We start from the raw sequence: 10,443 nt of genomic DNA, 5'->3' as shown, positions 1-10,443 counted from the left end.
AAATAAAATAAAAATAGGCTTCCAAACTCCTACAAATAAGAACACTCACTACTACAAAAATAGTTAAAGGTCACACTTTGACAAAAAGAAATATCTCACTTTTATTTGAAGTGTGATAAAAAAAATTAGATCGATATTTTAATCACACTTAATTTGATTGAGTGTGATAATATTTATTTTTTATGTCACTTTTCAATTAAGTATGATTATATATATATATATATATATAATCACATTTTAATTAGAATGTGTGATTATATATATATATATATATATATATGTTTTAATCACACATTCTAATTAAAGTGTGATTATTTATATATTTTTTAATCACATATTCTAATTAAAGTGTTATTATATATACATTACTACTTTTTAATCACACTTTTTAAATAAGTTTAATTATATATATATATATATATATATGATCACGCTTCCAAATAGGTGTGATTGTATAAAATATTTTAATTTGATTTTTATATAAAATATACAATTTCTAAATTCGCGCCTCTATTCCACCATGAATGACAGAGGACGACTCTTTCCATTCCCAACAAGATTTCACAAGCAACACAGGTCTCTTCTCCTTGCCTTATGTTTCTGAAATGAAGCCCTATTTCGTTTTCTCCAACCCTTTGATTGTCAAAAGGAACGTAGAAAGGGTTAGGCACAGAGAAGAGAAGGGTTCGAAGGAGCAAAATCGCAGGAGAATGGAAGGGTTTGAACTGTCTCATCACAGAGAGATGGAGAGCTGAAGGAAGGAGCGAAGCGAAGAAGGTACTACTTTCTCTCTCTATCTCAACCCTATCTCTGTCTCTTTCTCTCTCTCTCTCTCTCTCTCTCACACACACACACACACACACACACACACACATACATATATATATATGTATATCTACCTTCTTGCAATCGTAATTAGTTTATGATTTTGAACTTTGTTTTTGTTGTACATTACGATCAGATTTGGAATTGTGTAGATTTCATAGAAATTTTGCTACCTTTGAGCAGATTCTCTCTCTCTCTCTCTCTCTCTCTCTCTGTCTCTCTCTCTTCTTCTTCTTTTTCAGCTTCTTTTTATTTTTTCTGTTGACAAATTCGCAGGCATGGGCGCTTCTCTCTCTTTGCCCTATAAATTGCAATTTCTGTGCCCTAATTGATTTTTTTTTTTTTTATTGCCAAATGCCTTCTTTTTTTTCTTGTTAGAAGAAGATTCCCAATTTTGGGCTCTATTTTGTGAAATGTATGTCCATTTCTGTCATGACCCGAACCCGCCCCCATGGGTTAAGGACATAACCGGCCAATAATCAAGGGATTACCTACAGCCTCAAACCAAACCAGACATAACTCATCAGAGTAAAGGGGCCAAACGGAAGCAAAATTTAAAACTTTGTCCATAGAGCTGTGCTTACATGGCACATCATAACAAACCATACATATACATATTAATAACTCACATCAGAAAATACAGTAACATAAAGTTCTGTATAGACAAGATCATTCGAATTTAGGTCAGCCAATCAAAACTATATACAAGCATATCCAAAGTCCTCGCCATCATGACAAAATAAAACGGAATAGCAAAAGGGCGAAGACGAGTCTTGTGCGTGAGACGTAAGGGCTGACTCTTCAAAACCTTGGTTGTTCCACACAAACTTCACTGAGGCTGGGTTTGGACCTTCCTTGGCTCACCTACAAACACATGAATGAGCGTGAGCGAAAGCCTAGTGAATAATATCAAATAAAGAAAATACAATTGGAACAATATACATCAAACGACCTTAGGCCCAATTCATTCATGTCAAACGGGCTTTGGCCGATTCATCTTTCATTCATGTCAGACTGGCCTTTGGCCCATCCATTCTTTTGTTCGTGTCAGACTGGCCTTCGACCCATTCATTTATTCCTGTCAAACTGGCCTTTAGCCCACTCAGACTTTCATGCCAAACTGGCGTTTGGCCCATTCATACTTTCATTCAGATCATACTGGCCTCTGGCCTATTCATTCTATCATTCAGATCATATTGGCCTCTGGCCCATTCATTCTATCATTCAGATCATACTGGCCTTTGGCCCATTCATTCTATCATTCAGATCATACTGGCCTTTGGCCCATTCATTCTATCATTCAGATCATATTGGCCTCTGGCCCATTCATTTGGCATAACAAACATTTGTCCACCATTCAGATAAACAGACTTATAAGACTTACATAGAAGTAAGCAATTGGACAAATAACACACTTCAGATATCTTTAATAAGATATTACTCATAGTGATCGGCTGGATGATTTGCCCTGGAGCTCGACCCTACACATTCCATGAACACAATGGGTCACAAACAGTTCAATCCGTTCTTAATTCACATATTCCTCTTTAGGCTTCTTTCTTATCCTTTTAACTCATTTACAATGCTCAATGCATGCCTAAGAGTGCTTAGAAGTGAAAGAGAACGAAAAACAAAACACGGAACGTAATTACAAAATTTTAGAAGCAGGGGTCCCCGCTCGAGCGTGGATTTTCCCGCTAGAGCGGACCCATGAGGTCTGCAAAAGTGCTGGATACATCATTTTTGCGCTCGAGCGTGAACTCGGACACTCGAGCGGAAGGTCATCCTACATAGCTCCCCGCTCGAGCGGGCGCCATGCCTGCAAAATATGCTGGGAGCACGTATATCCCGCTCGAGCAGACACCATGAATTCTGGGTTTTCTAGAATTTGTTCTTGAGCTCAAGTCCGACCTTCCAAGGTTCAAAACCCATAAATTTGGTTCCAAAACATGCAAACACATTATATAACATGTGTATATAAGCATGGTAAGGTCAATTGCTCAAAATCATGGTCCAATTCTTCCAAATTAATCAACATTTCTTCGTAAACTCAAGGCTCATACATTCAAACTTTACATAAGCTTCATATCTTCCATAATCAAACATGCATGTCAATTTTTGACCTCATTTCCATTTCAAATAGCACCAATGATGCTCATAAACATGAAAATCAACAAAACCATGCTTGCATGTAAGCTACAATGCTCAATTCTTCACAATTCACATATTACATGCTAGATTATGTAATTCTCTACATAGATGCACACATGGACTTCAAACTCATCAAATACAACACAATTCTAGTTCTTGATCACCAACCAACTTAAATTCACAAAATTACAACATTGAGCTCATGAATTAAGGGTTGATTACTTACTTAGGAGCTTTGATTTTTAAAAATTCTAGTTGAATCTTGAGTCCAACCTTCCAATTTCACAAACTTGAGCCAAACACACAATTTTCTTTCTTTCTCCCTCTCTAGCCGACCCCCTCTCCTTTCTTATCAGCCAAGTTGAATAAAAGAGGAGTATTGAGCATGTAATGGCCCTCATATAGCCCCCTCTAATTCACATTATTTTAATATTAAATAATTGAGCACTTAACTCATTAATTTAATCTATTTAATCCAATCCGAATCAATTTTCAATCAAATTTCACCGTAGGCTCTAAAAATCACGCTAATCACAATGGCGTAATCAATTTCGGGTTCGGTGGCCGATAAGGCCTTCAACTTAAATTCCAAAGCAGATAATCAAACAGATATTCCTACGGTGAACAGATAGAAATTCAAAACCACATATTTTCACATAAATGACACACAAAATCATATCAAACACATAATCACATTCATAATGAGGACCAATTAGCATAATATGGAACAGGGTTATCACAATTTCTTGAGTGACATATATGAAAATTGGAATGAGAGACTAATTAGTTGCATGTCTTAATTTCATTGATTTGGGTTTTGGATTTTTTGCACTGTTAGCTGTGTTTTTATAGTGTGGATTCTTTAGGTTTGACGTTTTGCATGTTTGAGAATATTTGTTGATGGAATTTATCTTGATATGTACTTGGGTTTTTTAATTAGTGTTTTGAATATGGATCACCCTTGTAAAACTTGATTTGGGTATAATTCTAATTTTATTTGGAGTTGGTAATCGAATTTTGGTTTGGCATGCAATTGCCCTTGTATATGTTTTTGGATTTTTGTTTATAGATCAGCAACCTTGATTATGAAATTTATGTTCATGTGGATCAGAGTTGTGGTTATGATTTTAATTATAGTTCAATTTACAGTTAATATCTCCAGATGTGGCTACGTTTCAGATTCAGAAGCCCTTTTTTTTTCTTTTCTTTCTTTTTCCCTTTTTTCTCTAGATTTTTTTTATAATGATTCCCAAACACAAATTAATATTTATAATCGTGATAATCCCTTGTTTATTCCAAATCAATGTTGTCAATATTCCTAAAATGTTTGTCAAACCCATAGGTTTAATGACAGATCTAGTAATTTTATGAGCACATTTTTTTTTACTACTTTGCAAATAAGGGAAGCTAAATTTTTTTTGAACACTATTTTTTTTTTTACTACTTGTCAAACACTATTTTTTGTCAAACACATTTTTTTTTACTACTTTACTACAGATCTAGTAACAGTTTCTAAATCTTGCACTTATTTAGTGGAAGCTAAATTTATGTCAAATTTTACTAATTCATTGTGTGATTATGTTTGTTAACTGGACACATGAGTATCAACTGTAAATAACTGGCAATGAGAGACTAATTAGGAAAGGAAAGTATGAAAATTGAAATCTCCAAAGCAGAAACAAATAAAGCGGCATCTTGAACATATGACAGGGTATCTGGTCTGAAATTGTAAAATGGTGGGGTGTAAAGTTGGTTATTCCAGGTTCTTTCATTGTTTTAATGAATTGGTGGTTTGGGTCAAAATTGAGATTGATACATGTTTTTTTCCCATGGAAATTGTCAAACTCTTGCTTGACAGGAAAATGTGATGCTGTGTTTATGACTTCTGATTGAAATTATGTAGATTTAATATTTCTCTTTTCGAGACAAGTATCTCTTGAATTATATTTTGGCACAATAGTACAATGAACTCCATCTGAGCATTAAAAGGGAAAGATAGAACTCTAGCTTTTAGAGGAAATGGGAGAGAAAAATTTTAGGGAGAATAATAAATGGGCTGCCCTGAAGCAAGGCAAAGTAGAGGATCTGAAATATGGCGAATATGTTGTGTATGTGGATCTGGTCTAATTTTTTTTAAAACTTTTTTTTTTTTTTAGGTCATTGGAAACAATGGGCTACATATCTTGATCTTCTTTAGTCGGATTACATAGAGGGGTGAGTATAATTTTGTTAGTATCTTCATCTTTTTCAGTGTTCTGAATGTAAAAATATATATATATATATATATATCTTGATGTGCTGTAAGGGCCTCCAGTTGTGGGAGCTTTACTATTCTTTTAATTCTTTGTTCTCAATGAATTGAATGTAAAGTATGTTATTCTACCTAGCTTTGCTAATCTTGAAGTGCACCCTCATTGTGATTTCTTGTATTAAATATCTAAATGTCTCATGGGTGAAAACCAAGTAAAGAGCATTGTTGAGAGATAAAACAGATAATAACTACAGCTTGCTCTGTAAGTATGTTTTTCATAATTTAATTTTCAAATCACTAAAAGCACTTAACTTAATATATTTGTTGAAACAAATTACTGCTACTGTGTTGCTCCTGAGTTGGCTGTTGCTTGTGTTGAGTCTTCTCCTTGGGTTTGACCTTGCGGTTTGCTGCCTTGCTTCACCTTGATTGTTGAAAGTTGAACTGGTTTGGTCCCAATCATCTGTGGGTGATGGTTTGGTCCCAAGATTTTCATTTGTTATTAAAAATAATTAAAATGAGGCCTGTTTCTAATACAGATTTGCATCTATGCATCCAACCAATTCAACTTGCTTTGTTTTGTACCTAAGAAACAAAATCTAGGACAAAAAAACACAAACACAAATGATTAATATTATATATATAAGATTAAAATCTGATGATAGTTGCAGCTGTTGCTGCTGTTGCTGCTGTTGAGTCTTCTCCTTGGGTTTGACCTTGTGGGTTGCTGCCTTGCTTCACCTTGATTGTTGAAAGTTGAACTAGTTTGGTCCTAATCATCTGTGGGACCCTTCTATATCAGCACACACCTGCTGGGCTTATAATGTAATCCAATGAGCCTAGGAGATTGCTTTAAACCTTGTTTTTTTGGTGGCTGTCTTAGCCTGATTTGCACACAATGTTCAGTCTAGGTTCTAAGCCCTGTAAAGTGTAGATTTATTCCTGTAGTGTAGCTGCTTGTAGGAATCACTGAACTTCTTCTTTGTTGAGAAAAAACAGTTTTTTCATTTTAATTCTATGATAGTGTCTTTATATGGAGAAGCTTTGTGTTTCTATTGTAGGCCATGTGAGAGGATAACAAAACTAGATCAAAGTGGGTTATCGTCAATCGATGCCACTTCCCTGATGACTTGCCAGAGGTAGTTGGCCGACCGTGTTCCCCTGAAAGCAATGAGGTAATTGTTATGTCCATTAATTTAATTTAATTTTGTTGTCTGCGTGCATGTCAACAAGCTTAAATTTAGAAAGTATTAGCTCCCATCCTGATTGGTGCTGTGAATGTCAATAAGTAAGGGTGATAATGTAAAAAAGTGACAATGGGTTTTTTGTAATGTTGTCATTCCAATTACTGGTTTCTAGACCTAGGTCTTGGCCAAATTGGTTACACATTTAGGTTCTATTGAAATAGTAACCTTACTCAAAATGTTATATCCTACAATTTACTGTTCATTGATGATGCCATGAACAAGTATTTTCAATCCTTTCTGATTTGGGGTTTAAGAAAAAAATCCATGTTTAACAACAGTGTAGGGCTTGTATGAACTCCTTGTTGGTCCATTATAGGATTATGAGTCTAATCATGGTAAGGCTAGTAAATCCTAGTCTTGGTTGTCTGGCTGATAGATACTATATGTGAAAATTTATTGCTTTTGGGATATTTATTATATCTGGTAAGATTCTTACATAATTAATTTGTCATTGGCTATATCGTTTGTGATGCTATCCCTGGATTTTCCATGATATGGGTTTAACTTTGCGTAGTGAAGAAATTGGTGCAGCTGCCAAGGCATGGCCAGTTGGAATTTTTGGGCTAGTATGACCTCAAATTTCTTAAGTGCCATTATGATTTTTGTAGGTTCATTCTCTAAAGAATTTCTTTCTTGTCCTTCTTTAATGGAGAGGAGGATTTGTGGACCTGTGTCTGCTTTAGTGGTACCAATTTTCTGATCACAAGATCCAGTGATCTATAATATTTAATGTTATATGTAGTGTCGTCACTATTCTTCCAGTTTCATCCATTCATTTTTTAATGTTACAACATGTTATTGTGTGTAATAACTGTTAAATCTAAATAATCCCTGTGTACCTTCAAAAATTAAAGGCAAGTTTGGTAACATTTCCGTTTATAGTTTTTGGTTTATTTTTACAAAAACTTTAAAAATTGTAACGTTACAATCTTTACATATTAAGCGGTTAATTTTCTTACAAGAAAGTTATTTCTTTGACAGTTTGACTTTTATTTGACCTACTTTAAAAGTTTTTAAGTATTCTTCTCTCTTTTATTATTATTATAAATTTTTTTTTTAAATATTTTAAAGGTGTTGGTTACTATGCAATTAAATGCTACTGCGAAATTTAAGATACCTTCTCTGGCCTTGTTTTGGCCACTAAAATCAAATCTACCATGTATCGGGTTGCATCCGTACTTATCTTTTTTTACTTGACCATTGAAATCTCCACCTATTATTCTCTCCTCCAGTTATTTTTGCATTAACTCATCAGTTGATCCCAAAATTGTCTTTTAATATGTTCTCCAATCCTATTTGGCGTGCATAGGCGCTAATTATACTTGCCTCAATTAGTATTATTCTGTCCCCTATTGTCCTGTTACTACCTTATCTTTAAAATGTTTAGTTCCAATTATTTCTCTTCTTTTTTTTTCTTCAAATTTTAGTTCTTGATATAATACTAAATGGCTTCTCTTCTTGTCAGTGTAGGGTTCTATCTTGTTGTTGACTCCCTTATTTTCAAGGTTTATTTTGCAACTTTAGCTCTAGCCTCAAGAATTCGTCACAGGTATCACAATCAGGGCTTGGTTTGTAGTGTTTTACAGCCCTAGTCGAAGAATTACTAATCAATTCTTGACCTAAGTTGCAATATATTATTTGCTAAAAGCAACTAATAGATAACATATGAAATTGGTTCTATTAGACCTACCCCAAAAAGGAAAAAAAAAGCAAGCAAGAAGAAGAAGATTAGTAATGCAGTATAGATTGATTGATGTATGATCAATTATTCACCCTGTATAAGCACAAGCTTCTTAAGAACCGACCAGGATACTTTAATGCAGTATAGATTGATGTAGTTCATATTGTTTTACACATCCATATTTCTTTTTGAAGGTCTTTTCTCATGCATGTTTTCAATATTTGGTTTTTAGGCTGTTCTGGCTTAGTCTTTGGTCTGAAAATTGGGAGGCTCCTGTAACTATTTATTTATTTTCTTTATCTATGCATCTTGTCTTTTTGTTTCATAGTTACATTACCATCCAGAATCTGCAGAACGCCTTCTTTCAAAGTAGTTCAAGGGTAATATCTTTGATTCCCAGAAGTTCCAGAAACTCCCCCTTTAGTATTTCCAACTACTTATATGCTATCAAATCTAATATTTTCAGGCCTTCTTCCATCCAAGCACTCAAATTTTCTCTGCCCTTTGATTTGGAGGAAAACCTAGAAAGATGAGATGAGAGAGTTCAGCCATTTCATATCAATATTGGGGTTGGGAAGAGGGGAGGTAGAGGGGTGAGGGCATAACAATTGATTGAAGCAGTCATTTGCTATTTTCTATGGATTCTTTGCAAAATTTTGTTAGTGGTTCTGGTTCCTACAGGACTGGCCATATTTAGCTGTATGCCAACAACATTATCAAGTGGAGTGGCGTTGACTCGGGTATGTTAATTCGTATTAATGTTCCCTTGATTTAAGTTTTTGCTCCATTTTGATTCAGCAGCAGACCAGGACAGAAAAATGGTTGCAAGTTTGACAACATGATTTAATTGCTGAAATGCAGCTTGCTAGGGGGAATTTTGCTCTTGCACTTGCAATGACTGTAATATCTAATCTGCTGGGAATCTTGATTGTAAGTTGCAAGAGCTATTCATTAGAACATCGGATTATGTTTACATACTGGTTCAGCTTAGTTTCATTGCTGTAAGTTTTGTTGCCTTATTACATTTGGTATTTACACCAAACTTAGATCTTTTTGAATTGTAATTCAAGTATTTCTGCAAGTTTCCACGGTACTATCTTTGATGTTTCTTATTCCTTTTTTTGATTTGGATTCGATGTTTGTCTTTTCTCTGCATCTTGACTTTGGGCATCCAGATGATAGTGGAACTTGCTACTTATCTTACCTGCTTCTTGATCTACATATCACATAGGGGATCTTGATGACTGTCCAAGTTCATGCCACTCCTACATTTCAATTAGCTCTCTTAGTAGATAGTGTTGCTTGAAGAGCAACGGAGAATCAATGAGGAACTGAATGCAAGAGTAGCGTGGAGGTCAATGCCAAGATTGATTTGATGCTACAACAGATTAGTCAGGGAGGTTTTACTCCTGATTTATCATCATAGTAAGTACCTTATGCATATATAACCAATTCATAAATTAAGTTCCTTTCCCCCGCTACTCTCTCAATAACCTTAATCTTCATTGTCAATTGAAAATAAATATACATACTCTATTTAGAGTGATTTGGTGAGAAATGAAGAGGGGGGTGTTTGGTTTATAATTTTAGATTTGTTGATTCTATATATATTTGGTTTTATGACTTTAAAATATCCAGCCATATATTGAAGATTTTCATTTTGGATTTATTGATTCTATGTATATGTCATATTTATATATGGTAATACAAACATTTTATACTAGTAACAATCAAAGTCGTTATCCCTTTTCTATTGATGCAGGGGATGAAGAGTCAGTGTGATATTCTGATTTTGTCTTTTGTAAGACAAAAACAGTCTCTACAAAAATAGTAAGTTTATTCATATGCTTCTAGCGGTTTCTGAATTAATTTGTGTTTTTATTTTTCAGGTCAAAAATTTCCTGGAGAGATGCAAAATATGGTCAAAGAATTCAAGAACTTAGTTTTTTGAATTTTTTTTTATTTTTTAATATATGTAATCACAGTTAAAAACTTTTTATTAATTCCTTCGTATGTACTTTTGAACATTTAACTTTCATTTATGAAATATATGACGTTATTCCATTTAATATATGGTTGTGATTCAAAATATATATAGTATATAGTGTGTATTATATTCTTCAAATGCCCGTACAAAAATAACATTGATTATCCTCCAAATATGTTGAATTCTTTTTTTTATCATATGTTTTATTAGTTATTAATCACACTTAAAAGATGTGATCTAAATGTTATTAATTACACTTAAAAGATGTGATCTAAATGTTTTTAATCACTTAAAAAATGTG

The 10,443-nt window shown here is 33.9% G+C and overlaps 1 long non-coding RNA gene across 19 annotated transcripts; it reads left to right on the top strand.

Annotated features, from left to right (window-relative positions):
- Positions 1-512: 512 nt before the first annotated feature.
- Positions 513-10,224, top strand: LOC114307272 (uncharacterized). 19 transcript variants are annotated; one of them, XR_014362634.1, is made up of 8 exons: positions 513-777; positions 5,133-5,190; positions 6,289-6,402; positions 7,940-8,895; positions 9,017-9,085; positions 9,387-9,580; positions 9,918-9,956; positions 10,045-10,224. It is a non-coding gene; the product is annotated as an uncharacterized LOC114307272 (long non-coding RNA). The 19 variants fall into 19 exon arrangements; XR_014362643.1 differs by lacking the exon at positions 10,045-10,224 and having other exon boundaries at positions 7,945-8,023; positions 8,484-8,535; positions 8,622-8,895; positions 9,387-10,038; XR_014362644.1 differs by lacking the exon at positions 5,133-5,190 and having other exon boundaries at positions 7,945-8,895; positions 9,017-9,156.
- The last annotated feature ends 219 nt before the right edge of the window (positions 10,225-10,443 follow it).

This window comes from Camellia sinensis, chromosome 2, assembly GCF_055761805.1.
Source record: "Camellia sinensis isolate YWXY chromosome 2, ASM5576180v1, whole genome shotgun sequence".
Classification (NCBI taxonomy): Eukaryota; Viridiplantae; Streptophyta; class Magnoliopsida; order Ericales; family Theaceae; genus Camellia; species Camellia sinensis.
The sequence above is the reverse complement of the archived record's forward strand: the minus strand, read 5'-3'. Positions and strand labels throughout refer to the sequence as shown.